Consider the following 19,231-nt stretch of genomic DNA (forward strand, 5'->3'; position numbering starts at 1 on the left):
GTTTTTTTAGATAAGATGTCAACCGACTACATTGATTTTTACGCTTACTAACTCTCACTTAAGAACAACATCAAAGAAAAAACCCGCCACAACTGAAAAATTACATCGAGTTCGGTTTTAAACCTAAAACCTCATAAAATCACAAATTTTAACTATCACCCCATCCCACGACATTGTAGCATAAAGAAAAAAACACCAACTAAAATAAAGTATTCAATTTATTTTATAAAATATTAAATGTAGAAAACAAACTTTAAAAAAAGAATAAAGTGGTGTGTGTCAGTTGATAAATCTAGACACCCAACGGTTACTCAACTGCCTAAGCGTGATCCCCCGTTTCCATGAAATTCCGCTTTTTTTCAATCCTCACACTTTACCAATTTATATTTATTCATGATTCCATTAATAATAAACACTTTACAATTGGACTCCATAACAAAACGCTAATAATAATAATAATCTGTAACATTCGAGGTCCATTAATTTCGTATGATCCCAAGTTTTTAAACAAGTAATGGAACCTCCACAAGGGTTTCTGCTGCATCTATGGACCTTCATATGCTTCTTACCTTACTTCATTGGTCTTCTTCTAGTTGGTGTTCTCAAAGGTCAATATATTATTTTGTTTTCTGCTTAAAACTTATAATATGTTATGATATTAGCTCTAATTATAACAAGCTTATTAGAATAATATATGAACTTTGGAGTTAACAAGAGATAAGGGAATAAGAAAAGTAAGAATTATTAGTCTTACTGGGATGCAAATCTCAGTTACAATCACCTAGTATTTATAGTACAAAATCAATTGTATATACACTATTTGGGGGGGAACAAGATTTCATTATTGGTTTGACAAAGTTGAAAAGTGTGTCATACACAAAAAAGGTGTCGGTGGTTCACAACACTCCCCCTTGGATGACACCTTTTCAAAACTTCGGGGTTTTGAAGTACCGCCTCATTAAAAACCTTGCTAAAGAAAAACCCAATGGGAAAAAGCTTTAGCTAAGGGAAAAAGAGTGCAGTAGATAGCTCCCCCTCAAGTTGCAAGTCGTTACATTGTTCGTACATGGCGCATGCCAATATCATGGACATGTTTTCTGAATGTTGCTGTGGGAAGTGTTTTTGTGAAAAGATCAGCTGAGTTGTTGCTGGATTGGACATATCTCATCTCAACCTGATTTTCTTTAATAAGGTCCCGAGTATACTCAAAGTATCTTGGTGGTATATGCTTTGTTCTGTCACTTTTGATATACCCTTCCTTCATTTGCGATACACAAGCTGCATTATCTTCATAGATAGGAGTTGGGATTCGATCTTTCTCTAGACCACAAGAAATCAATATGTGTCGTGACATAGATCTTAACCATACACATTCTCTTGAAGCTTCATGCAATGCAATGACTTCAGCATGATTTGAAGATGTTGCAATGAGTGTTTGTTTCTGAGAACGCCATGAAATCGCAGTTCCTCCATTCTTAAATACGTATCCAGTTTGAGATTTTGCTTTATGGGGATCAGATAAATAACATGCATCTGCATAACCAACTAACCCTTCTTTTGAATCGTTAGGATAAAATAAACCTAAATCAACAGTTCCTTTTAAATACCAAAAAATATGTTTAATGTCATCCCAATATCTTTTAGTAGGGGATGAACTGAATCTTGCCAATAAATTAACTGCAAAAGAAATGTCAGGTCTTGTACAGTTAGTAAGATACATAAGTGCTCCAATTGCACTGAGGTATGGTACTTCGAGACCAAGAATCTCTTCATTATCTTCGCAAGGACGAAATGGATCATTGTCAACATTGAGTGATCTAACAACCATCGGTGTGCTTAAAGGATTTGCTTTGTCCATATTGAAACGTTTTAAGAGTTTCTCAGTATAAGTTGACTGATGCACAAGTATCCCATTATGCATATGCTCAATTTGTAAACCAAGACAATATTTGGTTTTTCCAAGATCTTTCATTTCGAATTCTTTCTTTAAAAGAGCAATTGCTTCATTAATTTCTTTTTGTGTCCCAATTAAATTTAGATCATCAACATACACAGCTATGATCACATATCCTGATGTTGTCTTCTTGATGAAGACACATGGACAAATAAGATTATTTGTGTATCCTTTGCTTATCAAGTAATCACTCAAACGATTGTACCACATCCTTCCAGATTGTTTCAGTCCATACAAGGATCTTTGTAATTTGATGGAATACATTTCCTTAGGCTTTGAGCTTATTGCTTCGGGGAGTTTAAATCCTTCGGGAATTTTCATATAGATGTCACTATCTAGTGATCCATACAAGTAAGCTGTGACAACATCCATAAGACGCATCTCTAACTTTTTAGAGACTGCTAAGCTGATTAAATATCTAAACGTAATAGCATCCATAACAGGAGAATACGTTTCTTCATAGTCAATTCCTGGCCTCTGAGAAAAACCTTGAGCTACAAGTCTTGCTTTATATCTTGTAACTTCATTTTTCTCATTTCGTTTTCTCACAAAAACCCATTTATATCCTACAGGTTTCATTGACTTTGGTGTAATGACAATAGGTCCAAAAACCTTTCGATTGTTTAGTGAGTTTAATTCAGCTTGCATAGCATCTTTCCATTTGTTCCAATCTTGTCGATTTTTACAATCATCTACAGATTTTGGTTCAGGGTCATCATTTTCTTCCATGATATCGCTTGCCACAGAATAAGAAAATATATCATCAATATTTTCCATTTCATCTCGATCCCACATTATATGTGATTTACCATAGTTTATTGACAATTCTTTATTGGAATCATTTATTTCTTCCTGAGGAAATGTTATATCATTTATTCTTTCCTGATGGAAGGTTTTGTCAATCATTCCTTCCTTAGGGTCAGTATCCTTCTCAGAACCCTTTCTTTTTCGATGATTTTTATCCTTTGAACCGATTGGCCTTCCACGTTTTAAACGTTTTTGAGATTCATGAGGTGCATTATTATGGAGCATTAGCAGCTGGTATATGAGATTTAGTGACCCTGTTTATATCAGTAAATGCATCAGGTAACTGATTTGCAATTTCTTGTAGATGTATTATTTTTTGAACCTCTGTCTCACTTTGTTTTGATCTTGGGTCTAGGTGTAACAATGATGGCACACACCATGATATATCTCTTTCTTGCTTTTTCATTTCTCCCTCTAATGTCGGGAACATTGTCTCATTAAAATGACAATCAGCAAAACGTGCTGTAAATACATCACCTGTTAAAGGTTCAAGGTATCTTATGATGGAAGATGTTTCATATCCAACATATATTCCCAACCTTCTTTGGGGACCCATTTTTGTGCGTTGTGGTGGTGCAATAGGAACATACACATCACAACCAAAAATTCTAAGATGAGAGATATTTGGCTCATTTCCAGAAACAAGTTGTGTGGGATAGTATTTATGATTTGCACTTGGTCTCACTCGGATTAATGATCCAGCATGCATGATTGCATGATCCCAAATAGAAACAGGGAGTTTTGTCCTCATTATTAATGGTCTAGCTATTAGCTGTAGGCGTTTGATCAACGACTCGGCTAAGCCATTTTGTGTGTGTACATGAGCAACAGGGTGTTCTACAACAATCCCCACAGACATGCAATAATCATCAAAAGCATGTGATGTAAATTCTCTCGCATTATCAAGCCTTACTCTTTTAATGGTATAATCCGGAAAATGTGCACGTAATTTGATAATTTGAGCAAGAAATTTTGCAAAAGCAACATTACGAGTCGATAATAAAGAGATATTAGACCATCTGCTGGATGCGTCTATTAAGACCATGGAGTATCTAAATGGTCCACATGGTGGATGAATTGGTCCACATATGTCACCTTGAATTCTTTCAAAAAACATTGGTGTTTCTTTATCGACTTTTAATGGCAAAGGCCTTGTAATTAATTTTCCAAGAGAACAAGATGTACATTGAGGCATTTTATCTATTTTGTGGATCTTTTGACCTTTCTGTGGATGCCCATGTGTATTTTCAATGATCCTTTTCATCATTGTGGATCCTGGATAGCCTAATCTGTCATGCTATAAGTTTATGATACCAGAATCGCAACTATTTTCTTTGACTGCCATATGTGCTTGAGGCACATTTATATATGTATAATGCAAACCAGAATGGAGCATTGGCAATTTTTCCAATATTTGATCTTTGCTTATGATATGCAAATATTTTTCATTACTAACAGTCCTTGACTGAGTATCATACCCATTATGATATATGTTTCTGAAACTCAACAAATTTCTTGTTGATTTTGGGGAAAATAAAGCATTTTCTATTTTGAGCTTTGTACCATTTGGTAATGCTAAATTAGCTTTTCCCACTCCTTCTATCAAGTTTGTAAGACCTGATATTGTATTGATGATCCCTTTTGTTGGTTTCAGTTTATAAAAATATTTTTTAGATCTAAGTATAGTATGCGTGGCTCCACTATCCGCTATACATATATCTTCTTCATTTGTTTGATCTTGTGCTCCGGTGATTTTCATTTTAAATCTTGAAAAATATTAAGAAAAAAAATAAGTGTATAACGAAGACATATGATATTTTAATAAAAACTTTATTTAATTGAAACACAAGTAGTACATGAAAGAGGAACTACATAATTAAAGATAATGAGAACACACTTAATAATTGCATCTAATTATAGTAGCCAAACAACTTTGTTTCAAAGTTCCACCCCAAAGTCTTCAACGCTCAGCTCAGCATTGATATTATTAAAGTTATCAACATGGTTCACTTCTTTCTCTTTTCCTTTTAGAGAGGCTTGGTACAGTTCACACAGATGTGGAGCTGTGCGACAAGCCTTTGCCCAGTGGTTTGTACTTCCACATCTAAAACATGAAGTGCCATTGTTTTCGGACCTACCAGCTTCATTCCATTTATTTTGGTGGTTGGAATTGGTATTGTGTTGGACATGATAATTATTGGCTCTCTGGTTACGACCACGACCACGACCACAACCACGACCGTAAGAGTTATTGTTCCATTTGAATGGATGCTTACGATCATTAAAATGCCTTTTGTCAAAATGACCACGTCCACGTCCACGGCCTCGTCCTCGACTTTGTTCCCATTTATGATCAGAATTTTTATGAGAACTTTTGTGAGCAACATGTGCTTCTGGTATTGCTAATGAACCCGTGGGACGAGATTGATGATTTTTCATTAATAATTCATTATTTTTCTCTGCTACAAGGAGTAATGCTTTGAGATCAGAGTATCTCCTAAAATTCTGCAAACGATAATGTGTTTGCAAGTTTATATTTGATGCATGAAACGTAGAGAAAGTTTTCTCTAACTTTTCTTCCTCTGTTACGGGATACCCACAAAATTCTAGCTTTGAACAAATTCGGTATAAAGCAGAGGTGTAATCATTTACCCTCTTAAAATCTTGGAACCTAAGATTGTTCCATTCATCTCTAGAAATAGGAAGTAAAACTTCCCTTAGATGACCGAATCTGCTTTTCAAATCTTCCCATATCATATATGGGTTATCATAATTAAAATACTCATGCTGTAATAATTCATCAATATGTTTATGGATGAAAACATCAGCTCTTGCTTTATCCTGGTCAGAGCAATCATTGTATTCTTGGATTGTGTCTAACACATCCATAGATTTTAAATGTCTTTTGACATTTGCTGTCCAAGACATATAATTTTCTCCAGAAATGTTGAGTGCAGGGAATTCGAGTTTTGCTATATTTGACATTTTGTTGCTAAACATAATAGAGCAAATAATAAGATAAATATTAGAATCCATATATATCAATCAACAATGAGATACAATACATTGGTAGAGCTATAAACATATAAAAGAAAAAGAAAATGCCGAAATCTTCAGATGGGAGATTAAAAATTAGAATGAGAAGTAGTATAAGCATTATAGTGACCAACAGTAAAACCGGGTGAATCATTTTGAGAACTTTATCTTGGATAAATTTAATAAGAAGAATGTTTGTTGTAAATGAAATGGTGTTAATGATTGGTTATTTATAGTGAAAATTTATAACCTTTTTACAACGGTTATATTACCGTTTTATAACGGTAACATTACCGTTTGTATGTGTGTGTATATTAATTATTTTAAAGTAAGATAATAAATAAGATATTAAATACAGTTTATTTTATAAAATATATAATTAGTATGCACAATAATAAGAATAGAATTGTTAGTGTAAATAAATCTAACTTTTAAATGAGATATTAGTGTGCATATATAAATAAAAGTTAGAATAGTTATCAAATTTTAATAACAATGTTTATACACATTATTGTTATTACTTAGTATATTAGTTAGTATACGTATATACATAGATATATATCTAATGTACATAATTAAAGAAGTGTTTATGATGCTTATGTAGATACCTTTGTGTCTATTACCTTTCTTGGTTAGGATATAAGCGGCTCGTGCTGATAACGTGTTATGATATTAGCTCTAATTATAACAAGCTTATTAGAATAATATATGAACTTTGGAGTTAACAAGAGATAAGGGAATAAGAAAAGTAAGAATTATTAGTCTTACTAGGATGCAAATCTCCGTTACAATCATCTAGTATTTATAGTACAAAATCAACTGTATATACACTATTTGGGAGGAATAAGATTTCATTATTGGTTTGACAAAGTTGAAAAGTGTGTCATACACAAAAAAGGTGTCGGTGGTTCACAACATAATAATTTAACCTACTGAATATGTTTCATTTCAGGTGCTATTGTTGCCCCAATAGTTTGTGTGACTATGACAGTTGGCAACTCTGCTATTGTTTTAGGGCTCTGGCCACCACATGCTGTCTGGACTTATTTTTGCATTTTAAGGTATTATTATTATTATTATTATTATTTAATGTTGTAAAAGTCGGTTCCAAGGCTGAGTAGCTGGTCCTCGGCATATTTTGCAACCTTGTTATTATTATTATTTTTAGTTATTACTTTTTTATTTATTTTATTTTTGATTTTGTTGTCTGTGTATATGTAAGTATGTATGATTGTATGTTATTGTATTGCAGTGCTAAACGACTCGGGCCGGTGATGAAACTGGTGATGTGTATATTGGTGGTCCTACCACTCGTTTTATGCCCGTTTGTGTTGTTGTGGGTAGCGTCATTGGTGGCTTAGCTTATGGATTTCTTGGACCGGTTTTCGGTACGGTTAAAGCTGTCAGTGAAGGAAAAACCGATAAGTTTCGCCATTGTGTTATAGTAAGTGAATTCGAGAGGTTATCAGCTTACCGTGTTAAGCTGTTAGCATAACACAGTAAGCTGATAACCGAACACTTTATCAACTTATTAGTTTATTCAGCTTATTAGAAGTTAATTATTTTACTATTTTTACTGAATGATAAGTAATTCGGTTGTCAGGATGGGATATGGGATACAATCAAGTGGAGTATGACGTTTGTTAGGGACTTGATGGATGTTTGTTTATATTCATACTTCTCAATGACGAATGATCTCCGGAAACAAGACCCTCCCGGGGGTAGAATTGAAATCAGGTTTGAAATGTTTTGCTTTTCAAAGTTTGGAAAACGAGTCATTTAAGCTCAACTCGGTGTTATAAAAAAAGAGCTCATTTTGTGGTGGTGTTGCAGGGTGGTTTATGTTCCTGTAGCGATTATTGTTGGTTTGCTAGGGTTTGCGATTGACTTTCCGGTGATCACAGTTATTGCAGCCCTAAAAAGCCCGGTTATGTTGCTAAAAGGATGGCACCGTTTGTTTCATGATTGTATAGGACGAGAAGGCCCGTTTTTGGAAACTATTTGTGTGCCATTTGCAGGTCTTGCAATCTTATTGTGGCCTTTTGCTGTTGCTGGAGCTTTGTTAGGATCCATGTTGGCTGGCATTATTCTTGGTTTTTATGCAGCTATTGTTGCCTATCAGGTCAATATTACATCATCATTTTATCGGTTGACTTCCAAAGTCAAACAAACTGTCTTTTAAACTTCAAATTCTTCATGTAAAAAAAACGTTTGAAAATGTGGATGGTGAAAATGCAGCAAGTCTGATATCAATTTTGAATATGAAAGGTAATATATTTGACCTTAAAAGTCAAACTGTAACAGGAGTCGTCTTTCTATTTCGGGATTTGCTATATATTAGCTGCATTGTCGATCTACGATGAATACAGCAATGATATTATCGACATGCCTGAAGGATCTTGCTTTCCGAGGTATAACCACTGCTCTTTAATATATTATAACTTAACACGTTGTCAATTGACCTCTGTCTTCATGGCTAATATTTTCCACATGAAAAGACCTAAGTACAGAAGTAATGCGGGCCGGCAATCTGGTTCAACTACACCTTCAGTCTCAAGACCTGCTTCCTTCAAAAACCCACCATCTCGGTCTAGTTCTTTCACCGCCCCCATGGTCGAGTTGAAACCATTGGTGGTTAGTCACTCAAAACCTTTGCTTCATAGGTCGTATTTTATCTTCTACAATTCAAACGGGCAAAAGTTTAAACTTTGCGAAAATGGAAACCAGTCAAATGTATTGGCCAGGGTTAAAATATTCTTAGTTATACTTTTAACTATTTATAAAAATTACTTGTTTTGACGAGTTACCTCCACCTCTTACATATGATATGAATATAGTTTGCTAAACTTGTTCCGATTAATGGTGTAGTTGCTTGATAGCTTATTTCAAGAATGCCGTCGACAAGGTGAGTTTATGGTTTTAGAAGGATTAATAACCGTTAAAGAGATTGACGATGCAAAATCTGGGAAGGCTAGTGGAAGAGTGATTAGTATCGGTCTCCCCGCATATTGTCTTTTCCAAACACTTTTACGGTCTGCAAATGCCAATAGCGCCGGCATTTTACTAGGTAAACAAAAAACACTATCGATTTTTTTAATTAAATATTTTGTTATAACATTTGTTCTGATATTATACTCTAGAGGATAATGTGACGGAGATAAATACCACAAACAGGCCAAAAGGCGGGTTCTATGACTGGTTCTTGAATCCTCTTTTGGTGATCAAAGACCAGATTAAAGCTCTGAATCTGACCGAGTCAGAAGCAGAATACTTGGGGAAACTAGTGCTGTTGAGTGGTGATGCGGAGAAGCTGAAAAACTCGAATATTGGCCCGCCACCAGAGTCTGAGATTAGACGGGCCGAGCTTGATGCATTGACCCGAAGGTATTACTACTTTGTTTCTTTAATATCATAAAATGTTTCCTTAAAAGTTAATTTTGTGCTAATGAATGTATGTTTGTATGTTTTTTTTAGACTTCAAGGGATCACTAAGTCAATATCAAGGTACCCGACATACAGAAGGCGGTTTGAGAGTAGCATAAAGGCGATACTGGAAGAACTGGACCGCAGGGAGACCAATGGACGTCAGTCATTATCAGGATCGGAGAATACTAGATTGTTTAGTAACCAGAGATCTTTTAAAACTAAAACGAGTAACCAAGAAGATGATCAAGAGGCTGAATGAGATGTTGATATTGTGTAGTTGGATTTTACTTGTATTTAATCTTATTTGTAGATGAAAATGGCCTTCTAGTTAATCAGTTCCTCGTAGAAGTTTTTAAATTTTGTTAATATTTTCATTTAATTTCCTGCTATTAATATCAACATTTAATCTGGGCCGTCCAATGTATTTTGTTAAAGCTTTGATGTTTAATGTTGTTGACTTTTGTGAGTGACCATTAAAAAGACAATCAATATAAAAGTCTTATAGTCGTGTTAAAATAATTTCACATTTATAGTGCATCACTTATACAACAATATATTGTATATTAACACTTGTATAGCATAGAAATACATGTAACATGTGTATCGGTCCCGTACTGATAAAGTTGTGATCGTCTATTTGTTTTATTGTATGGAACATAATTGCAAACTAGATGCATACGCAAATGGCTTTACATACACGTTTAACTCTCTTTGTTACATCTTTTGTCATGTCTTTGCCCTCTGATAGTGGACCCATAAATTATTTTCATGGGGGGCGACGTTGGGACTTAACACTAATTTTAAGATGGGCGATCGGAATTTTCACATACAAATAACACTAAAAAAAATTTAAGGTGGGCGGCCGCCCCCCATTCCCAAAGACTAGGTCCGCCTCTGCTGCCCTCCTGTAATATTTCTTTCTTTTAATTTCAAATTTCCATATTTTTGAACATGTATGTGAGATCGTTTTCATGAGCTACGCTTTCTATTTTCATACAAACGCTTATAGACAATAATATTTACAAATTTGATTTCATTCTTACATGTTAAAAAGTGTGTATCCATCCCCTGCAATCAGTTATATGCATGTACTGATTTAGTTGGTATATGAGCATATAGAAATGGTTATTGAATAACCCTAATATAATCATAATGTATGTGTGTACATTATTAAATTACTAGGATAGCACCCGTATTACATACGGGTTGAAAATAGATAAATAACAAAATCAATATAAACAAATTTACCAACCATCAACTTCTTCAAAATTTCACCAAAAAAAGCAAATTATCTTCACAACTTAACAAACAAAATAAACGATTATATAAGTTTATTGCATGTTTTTTGAAGTTTCTAGTTATGAACTAAACTAATAACTTAAATTGAAAACACAAAGTAAACAATAAAAACCACAACATTACCTTAAATTTTATCTTCATATTCCAAACAGTTTAAAAAATTATTAAAATTTGACTCATATTTCTCACACTCTAACAACCAATTTACCTTTTCACTAACTTCATTTTTCAAATCCAAATGTGCCTTTTCTTTTATAATATTAGCAAGTTTCAAGTGATCCAAATCTCTTAAAAGAAACAGATCTTTGGATTCTAATATTGATTTAGGATAGTACCCGTGTTACACACAGTAGAACATATTTAAAAACATAATATATATGTAACATTATATAAATTTAATGAAATGCAGATGTTGTATTTATAAATAAATGATACTTTTACATGAATTATAAGACATCATAACTTATTTGAATCAAATACAAAAATATTCAAATACTAACAAAGATAAATGAAAAGTTAAAATATTTTATAACTTATATCATTAGTACAATAATAAGCAAGCAAAGGAAATTAGTCTCCAAATCAATAAAACAATTCTACAATGTCGATTCAACAAAACTTTTATCTCAATGTTAATTCAAAAGATGAACTCTATCTAAGACATTTATTGCACATCAATAACTATAATGTTTATTACTCAAAGATAGTACTCGTAGTTATTTTCACATCAATTTTAAAACATTTATTACAAACCATGTTTGAATTAAATATTCCCATCTTGAAAAACATTTATCACTAACTTCATTTTTCAATCGAAATGTGCACTTTCTTTTATAACATTATCAAGCTTCAAGTGATCTAAATCTCTCAAAAGAAACAGATCATTGGATTTCAATATTGATTTAAGATAGTACATGTGTTACATACGGTGGAACATATTTAAAAACATAATATATATGAAACATAATATAAATTATATGAAATGCAAATGTTGTACTTATAAATAAATGATACTTTTACATGAATTATAAGACATTATAACTTATTTGAACCGAATACAAAAACGTACAAATACTAACAAAGACTATCTAAGACATTTATTACACATCAATAACTGTAATATAATTTATTACTCTAAGATAGTTCTCGTGTTTATTTGCACATCAATTTAAAACATTTATTACAAACCATGTTTGAATTAAATATTACCATCGTAAAAAATTTATAGTTAGTAACCTATCATCTTGAAAAAAAAATTAACAAACCATGTTTAAATTAAAAAGGTCTAATTTTAAAATGGCAAATTTTGACTTCAAAATGTCAACATAATATATATGCATTTTTTTTAAATCCATAATGTGTCCACTGTCTTTTCTTTGGCTTGAAGCAAAGTTAATACAATTAATACAAATTAATTATTTGATTTCGGTCAAAACATAATTCAATTCTAATTTATTATTATCGATAAATACACAATTATATGTATAAACATGCATAAATAATGATTCACTTAAAGACCATAAAAAATTTACGGTTACTATTTTCAACATCATTAGTAACTCTTAATAACATAATAATGGATTGTATAAGAATATTTAATTAAAAACGTTACAATAGTCAAGACAAATGTATGTTAATTTTTATATGAACATAATTTGTGAGTGCAAATCTTAAATTTAAAAGTACTTAAATCATGTTGGTATATTTCAAGAAAGTTATATTGACTATGTAAATGTTATTTAAAATTTAAAACGATTTAATATGAAATAAAAACGATTTAATGTGAATGGTCAAATACTTAAATCGGTCGGAAATTTATTTAATTTATAACTTCTTCATTCGGTTTCTTTAACAAATAAGGAAAGTTAAACCATATAAATTGTAATAATGGGATAATTAGGTTATTATTTCGGTCAAACCATATTAAGGAATGAGTTTATTAAAATGGAAAGAATTAAAAACATAAAAAAAAGGTTGTTCATTCGGTTTAAAAAAATGATTTGGAATAACTGTAAAATATAATCTCGAAAATGGTTAGTTAGAATAATTATAAATTATGAAAGTGTAGAAATAAGATGTACAAATTTGACTTTTATATAAACATAAATGGTGCATTTCTTTTATAATATAATATGTAAATATATATTCCATGTTAATTTTAGTCAAATCATTATTATGGAAGATTAATTATCATTATTTCGTTATTTACTTATTTATCGATTATGTAAAATATAATATTTATCGATTATGGAATAATTGTAAATTATAATCTGGAAAATGGTTGAATGTGTGAATTGGTAAATATTAGTTATTTATAAAATTATATGGTTGTCTACAACGATTATGTATTTTTGTAAAATATGAAAGTATAGAAATAGGATGTACATGAATTTGTAAAATATAATATAAATCGAAATGAGACATAATTTTGTAAATTAAAACATACTATAATATTACCGAGAAATCATGTCGTTTTTTACTCCGTATTATGTAAATTTTTGATTTTACATAACAACATTAATAAATAACATCATCAATAAAACATCTAATTATTTGTCTTTAATTCGTTTGAATATTACTTATTTCCTTATTTAGTTATTTACTTAACATTAACTTATTAACTTAAATCTTTGAAGTAACAATATTCCATTTTAAACTTTGACAATTAATTTATTGTTAATATAAAAACAATTGTTGTATTTACTTTAATATTAACTTCAATATTTTTGAAAATCAATTTAGTCAACATATATCAAAAATATATGGATACTTTAATATTCAAACGACTTACCTTAATTCGTTTAATTATTTACTTATATCCATATTTACTTTAATAGCTTTAATATTTGAACTAAAAATATATAATTTTAAACTTTGACAATTAATTTATTGTAAATATAAAAAAAATTAACTTATTTACTTTAATATTAACTTCAAAGGTAAAAAAAATCAATTTAGTAAACATAAAAAATCAATTAATATTTACTTTAATATTGTAAATATCTTTGAAGTAACAATATTCCATTTTAAACTTTGACAATTAATTTATTATTAATTAAAAACAATTACCTTATTTACTTTAATATTAACTTCAATAAATTCGAAAATCAATTTAGTCAACATATACCAAAAATATATGGATACTTTAATATTCAAACTACTTACCTTAACTCGTTTAATTATTTACTTATTTACTTTAATAGCTTTAATACTAGCTTTAATATATGAACTAACAATATACAATTTTAAACTTTGACAATTAATTTATTGTAAATATAGAAAGAATTAACTTATATACTTTAATATTAACTTCAATAGTTTCAAAAATCAATTTAGTCAACATATAACCAAAATATATGGATACTTTAATATTCAAACGACTTATTCGTTTAATTATTTACTTATTTCATTATTTACTTTTCAAATAATTCAAATGTGTTAGAACTTACCTTAAATCGTCTAATTATTTATTTATTTTCTTATTACTTATTTACTTATTTATAGATTATGTAGTATAAATTAATAATGATAAATAATTATGTAATTATAATATATTGTACTATAAATAGAAATCATATTTTAAATTAATCAAAACACGGCAATAATTTTTTTTATCGATTTTAGTAAACTTATTATTATGCAAAATATGGATAATTATTTTTATATTTGTACCAAAAGTATAACAAATTCACTTATTTACTTGAAGGTTAAAAAACATTAAAATTAAGTTGAATGATAACTTGAATATTTTCGAATACCAAATAAACTTATTCACTTTGAATATCAAGTAATTATTTTGAAACAATTCAATTAAGTTAAAAATCTGTATGTTTATAAATTAAGGAAAGTCAAAGTACATAAAATGTGTTAATGTGTAACATCCCGAAATTTCTAAAGTAATATTTAATATATTATTTTGTCGGGTGAAATAAACGAGTTAGTGGATCGATAATAATAATAGCAAAATATGAAGACTTGGTAGGATAATTAGATGGGATTAGAAATTGACCAAAAGGAAATATGGGCCTTAGGTCCATAGGCTTTAAGGGATATAAATATTCCCTAAACCTATCATTCATTCCATCTTATTCTCTAACACTCCAAAACACACACACACCACACACACCGCCGGCGGCCGAGGAAAGGAACGAATAAGATCCGAGAGAGGGTGAGCGATTAGTTGTGATTAAACAAGTTAAACAAGATCCAAACAAGCTCAAAAATGTATGATTCTTGATCTTTGAAGTTTAAAGATCCAAGCTTTATAGTGTATAAACGACCGAAAACGGTTGGGGAACGTAGTGGGTGATGTTGAACCATAACAAGGGTGTTAAAATCGCCAAAATGCTTGATAGAAACCAAACAGCGGCTGGACTGGGCAACTTCGCCGCGAACTGGGCAACTTCGCCTTCAAAGCGATAACTTCGCCTTCAAAGCGATAACTTCGCCTTCAAAGCGACAACTTCGCCTGAGGCCAAGTTTGCCTAATTGATAACTTCGCTTACGGCCAAGTTCGCCTAACTGGTAACTTCGCCTGAGGCCAAGTTCGCCTAATTGATAACTTCGCTTACGGCCAAGTTCGCCTAACTGATAACTTCGCCTAAAGTCAAGTTCGATTAGAAAATAAATTAAAAACCTAATGAAAAATGTGTTAAAACAGTTAATGGAAATAAAATTTTTCCAAGCTGACCTGGCAGCTCGACCCCAGCCAGGGGCTCTGCCCCTTGGACCCTGCTAGGGGCTGCCGCCCCTAGACCCCGCTGCCAGGGGCGCTGCCCCCGGACCCCCGTTCGTTGTGGGTCATATAAAGATAGAATTACAACATGAGTAGTAGTTAATTGATACGTGTAACTTATACAGTCAGCCGAGCTCAATTAAAGAAGAGATTTACAACTATCGGAGGAAGAAGCAGAGTTCAGGTGAGTTTCTAGCCCCATTCCTTGTTATGTTTTCGGGGCTGTGTGCATACTCGATGTGAAGTGTGAATACACTTACCTTAAGTGGTAAGTGTATGCTATAGATGTTATACGAGGTATATATTTTATAATGCTTGTCGGTACGTGAACGATCTTCGGATATTGCACGTATCGCCAAGGATAGTAAATTCCAAGTGGTTGATAGTGTGTATGAATGTTATGATGTGACTTGTTTATTACGTAAATACCGAACTGATATGAAGTGTGATATAGGCAGGTAGAGGTAGAGTGTGTTAAAAGTGGCAAGAGTCTAGTAAGGGTGTTAGTGGCATAACGTGAGCGCGTGATAGGGAAAGCCTGTATGTGCCATCGTTATTATGTGTGTATGATTGTTGATGTGACTTGCTTATTATGTAAATGATATGAAGCGTGTTGTAGACAAGTAGAGGTAGAGCGTGTTAAAAGTGGCAAGAGTCTAGTAAGAGTGTTAGTGGCATAACGATAGTACGTGGTAGGGTAAGCCTATACGTGCCTTCGTTATTAAAGTGGCAAAGTGGCATAACGTTTTACGTTATTAAAGTGGCAAAGTGGCATAACGTTTTACGTTATTAAAGTGGCAAAGTGGCATAACGTTTTACGTTATTAAAGTGGCAAAGTGGCATAACGTTATACGTTATTAAAGTGGCAAAGTGGCATAACGTATACGTTATTAAAGTGCAAAGTGGCAAAGTGGCATAACGCTATACGTTATTAAAGTGGCAAAGTGGCAAGGTGGTAGGTGTAAATAAGAGGCTAAGTGGTAAGGTAAGCAGGTTAGATGTGAAAGTGTGAATACACTTACCTTAAGTGGTAAGTGTATAGATGTTATACAAGTAGCTATTATGTAATGCTTGTCGGTACGTGAACGATCTTCGGATATTGCACGTATCGCCAAGGATAGTGATTGTCAAGTGATTGTTAGTGTGTATGTATTCTATGATGTGACTTGCTTATTATGTAAATATTGTATTGATATAAAGTGTGCTGTAGACAAGTAGGGGTAGATTGTGATAGAAGTGGCAGAGTCTAGTAAGAGTGTTAGTGGCATGACGATAGTACGTGGTAGGGTAAGCCTATACGTGACTTCGTTATTAAAGTGGCAAGGTGGCATAACGATATTCGTTATTAAAGTGGCATCAAGTGGCATAAAGTGGCATAAGTGGCTAAGCTGTAGGGGTAATTAAGAGGCTAAGCTATAGGGGTAATTAAGTGGTTAAGCAGTGGCATGTTAGACTGTGGACTATGTGTCTTCGGATACGTATATATTGTATGTAGTGGTTGTATGATAAGTTGCTTGATTAACTAGAACTCACTCAGCGTAGCTGACTTTTAGTATGCACGCAGGTGAGTAGAATGAGACAGCTAGCTTGAGCTGGCACATGGTGGGCGAATAGGAGACTGGCATCTGAAGACTCAAGATGTTTTAATGTAATTGACGTTTATTTTGAAGGACAAGAATGTTTAATTAAAGCAAGTTTTGGATTGCTATAACGTTTCATAGAAGTTTTTATATTCCGCGAAAGTTTTAATGAACTCTGATTTGTAAGAACTGTGTTTATGAGTAAATCCGACGCTAAAGTAAGGCTACCGGGTTCGGGGCCTTACATAATGGGATAATTAAAGTATATAAATTACAATATTCATGTTAATTACGCTATTTAAAAAATAATGAAAGTCAAACTAATAATAAATTTTGGGACAATAGATTAACACACGCCGGAAAAAAATACAGATCAACTAATCTCGGATCTATAATATACAATAATATTTTCTTTTATGTAACAAAATTTAAAATGAATATACATGAATATTCAAAAATGAAATATACATCAATATTAAAATTAAAATCTATACATATTATAAACTCATGATCAATCCGTGAAATTAGATTATATGAGTCGGACAATTACCTGAAATAATAAAAACGAATATTAATATTGATGTTATGGATTATTTTAATTATAACTAATAACCGGAAAAAATAAAAGATGTTACCGGAAACAGGAAAATTAAAGGTGTCACCGGAAAATAGATTGTATAAGCCGTGACACTCACCTGAAATTATAAAGTGGAATATTAATGTTGATATTATGCAACCATTGTTATAGGTAAAACAAACATCCAGAAAACCTAACCGGAAAAACGAAAAAATGGAATATAAGGATTTGATTAACAAACTAAAAAGAAAACTTGAGCAAATAAATCGGGTAGATAACCTGAAATAATTAAAAGAAACCATTGTTAAAGGTATAACACATAGCCGGAAAAACTCAACGGAAAATCTTACCGGAAAAAAATAATACGTCCACATATAACCTTCATCGGCGTTTATGATTTACAACCTAAACTGATTTTAATAAATCAGTTAACAATGAGAATAAAGATAAAAAGGTTAGAGGAAACAATAACCGGAAAAAATTTAATGTTGCCGGAAATTGATAGATCAAGATCGGAAGTTTATTATAAAATATATACTTACCGGAAAATTAATACAAATCTACATCCATATTCGTCGGAATATATGAATAGGAGAAAGGAGATCCGGCTAAACTATAAAAAGAGAGAAAAAGTTAATTAGGGTAAATAATTAAGAAATGTTATGGTTTAAATATAGGTTAGTGGATGAGTTGCCATGATTATGAAAGGAAATGGATGACATGACAATGAGGTGGCATCCCATGTGGACACCCTAGAATAGTGACATGTGGTAATTGATCCTTGCTTTAATAGTATGTTTAGATATTACATACTGAAGACGGAATTTTGAATTCCGTGTCAACTTAGTTTTCCAATTTCGTTTTAAAATAAGTTAAATTTGTTTTCTATTAAAACCAATTTGACGCTTATACCATTTGGTAGGACACTCTGCTTATAAAGCAAAATGACTGAGGTTTGAATGTTTGATCTTTTGGTATGTTGGTTGGAGTTGGGCACCATGTTTACAGCTTAGGGGGTTCTCGATTTGAATCCTTGGGTTTGCAACTTTGCCTTTTATTCAAACAAAATCTAGGTGGGTTATTGGACCAATATCCGACCCGACCGGTCAAAATCTGGGCTGCCCACTATTATATTATATTATGTTTTCTTTGGCACCAATTTATATATGTTAACTATCACATTTTGGTACGGTGACCATCAAGTTCTATTAAGTTACACAAACAATTCAATAAGTTTTTAGTATTGTAACTTAAGTTTTTAATATGGCATCGAAGCCAGACCAACCAATTTATCTACCGCATTGAAACCGCTACGGGCGGGTTTTCTTTCACTCTACATATACAAAAGAATTGAACCGGTAGTGTCATAAATCAAACTGATACTAACCGAGTTACCCTCACGTCATTGCAGCAACGCACTAGTTTTAACCAATATTTTCATACCTGGCCCGGACGCCTTACCGGGTCAAAGGTTGATTTAAATATATAGCATTTATATTTCTTTCATACTAACATAAAATTAGTTTGGTTGGTTGGTTAGTGAAGTAATCAACAATACTTAATCTCGGTCATGCATCCGGGTTCGATTCTTGGCACCACATCATTTTTATTCAATTAAAAAAGCCTTTTTCCGGTTCAACGAATCCAGGCCGACTCCCAGCCGAAAAATCTGGCTCGGTTGTCAAAAAACGGGACAAATACCTTGACCCGGGCCGTGCCGTGTTCCAAAACAGTAACACATCATGTGACATGTGCTTCTTTCATTTCTTCCTCTATAATTAACAAATCAATGTCTTCATCATCTTTCCCTTTGACTT

General features: G+C 32.1%; 1 pseudogene across 1 annotated transcript; it reads left to right on the plus strand.

Annotated features, from left to right (window-relative positions):
- The first annotated feature begins 305 nt into the window (after positions 1-305).
- Positions 306-9,630, plus strand: LOC143615150 (putative membrane protein At3g27390; annotated as a pseudogene). The gene is made up of 10 exons (XR_013150416.1): positions 306-608; positions 6,750-6,858; positions 7,050-7,241; positions 7,401-7,534; positions 7,631-7,919; positions 8,102-8,208; positions 8,296-8,431; positions 8,666-8,864; positions 8,938-9,181; positions 9,272-9,630. The product of XR_013150416.1 is annotated as a putative membrane protein At3g27390 (transcript).
- Positions 9,631-19,231: the final 9,601 nt, after the last annotated feature.

This window comes from Bidens hawaiensis, unplaced genomic scaffold, assembly GCF_021521415.1.
Source record: "Bidens hawaiensis isolate Kalapana, Puna unplaced genomic scaffold, B.hawaiensis_p1.1 tig00041920_1, whole genome shotgun sequence".
Classification (NCBI taxonomy): domain Eukaryota; kingdom Viridiplantae; phylum Streptophyta; class Magnoliopsida; order Asterales; family Asteraceae; genus Bidens; species Bidens hawaiensis.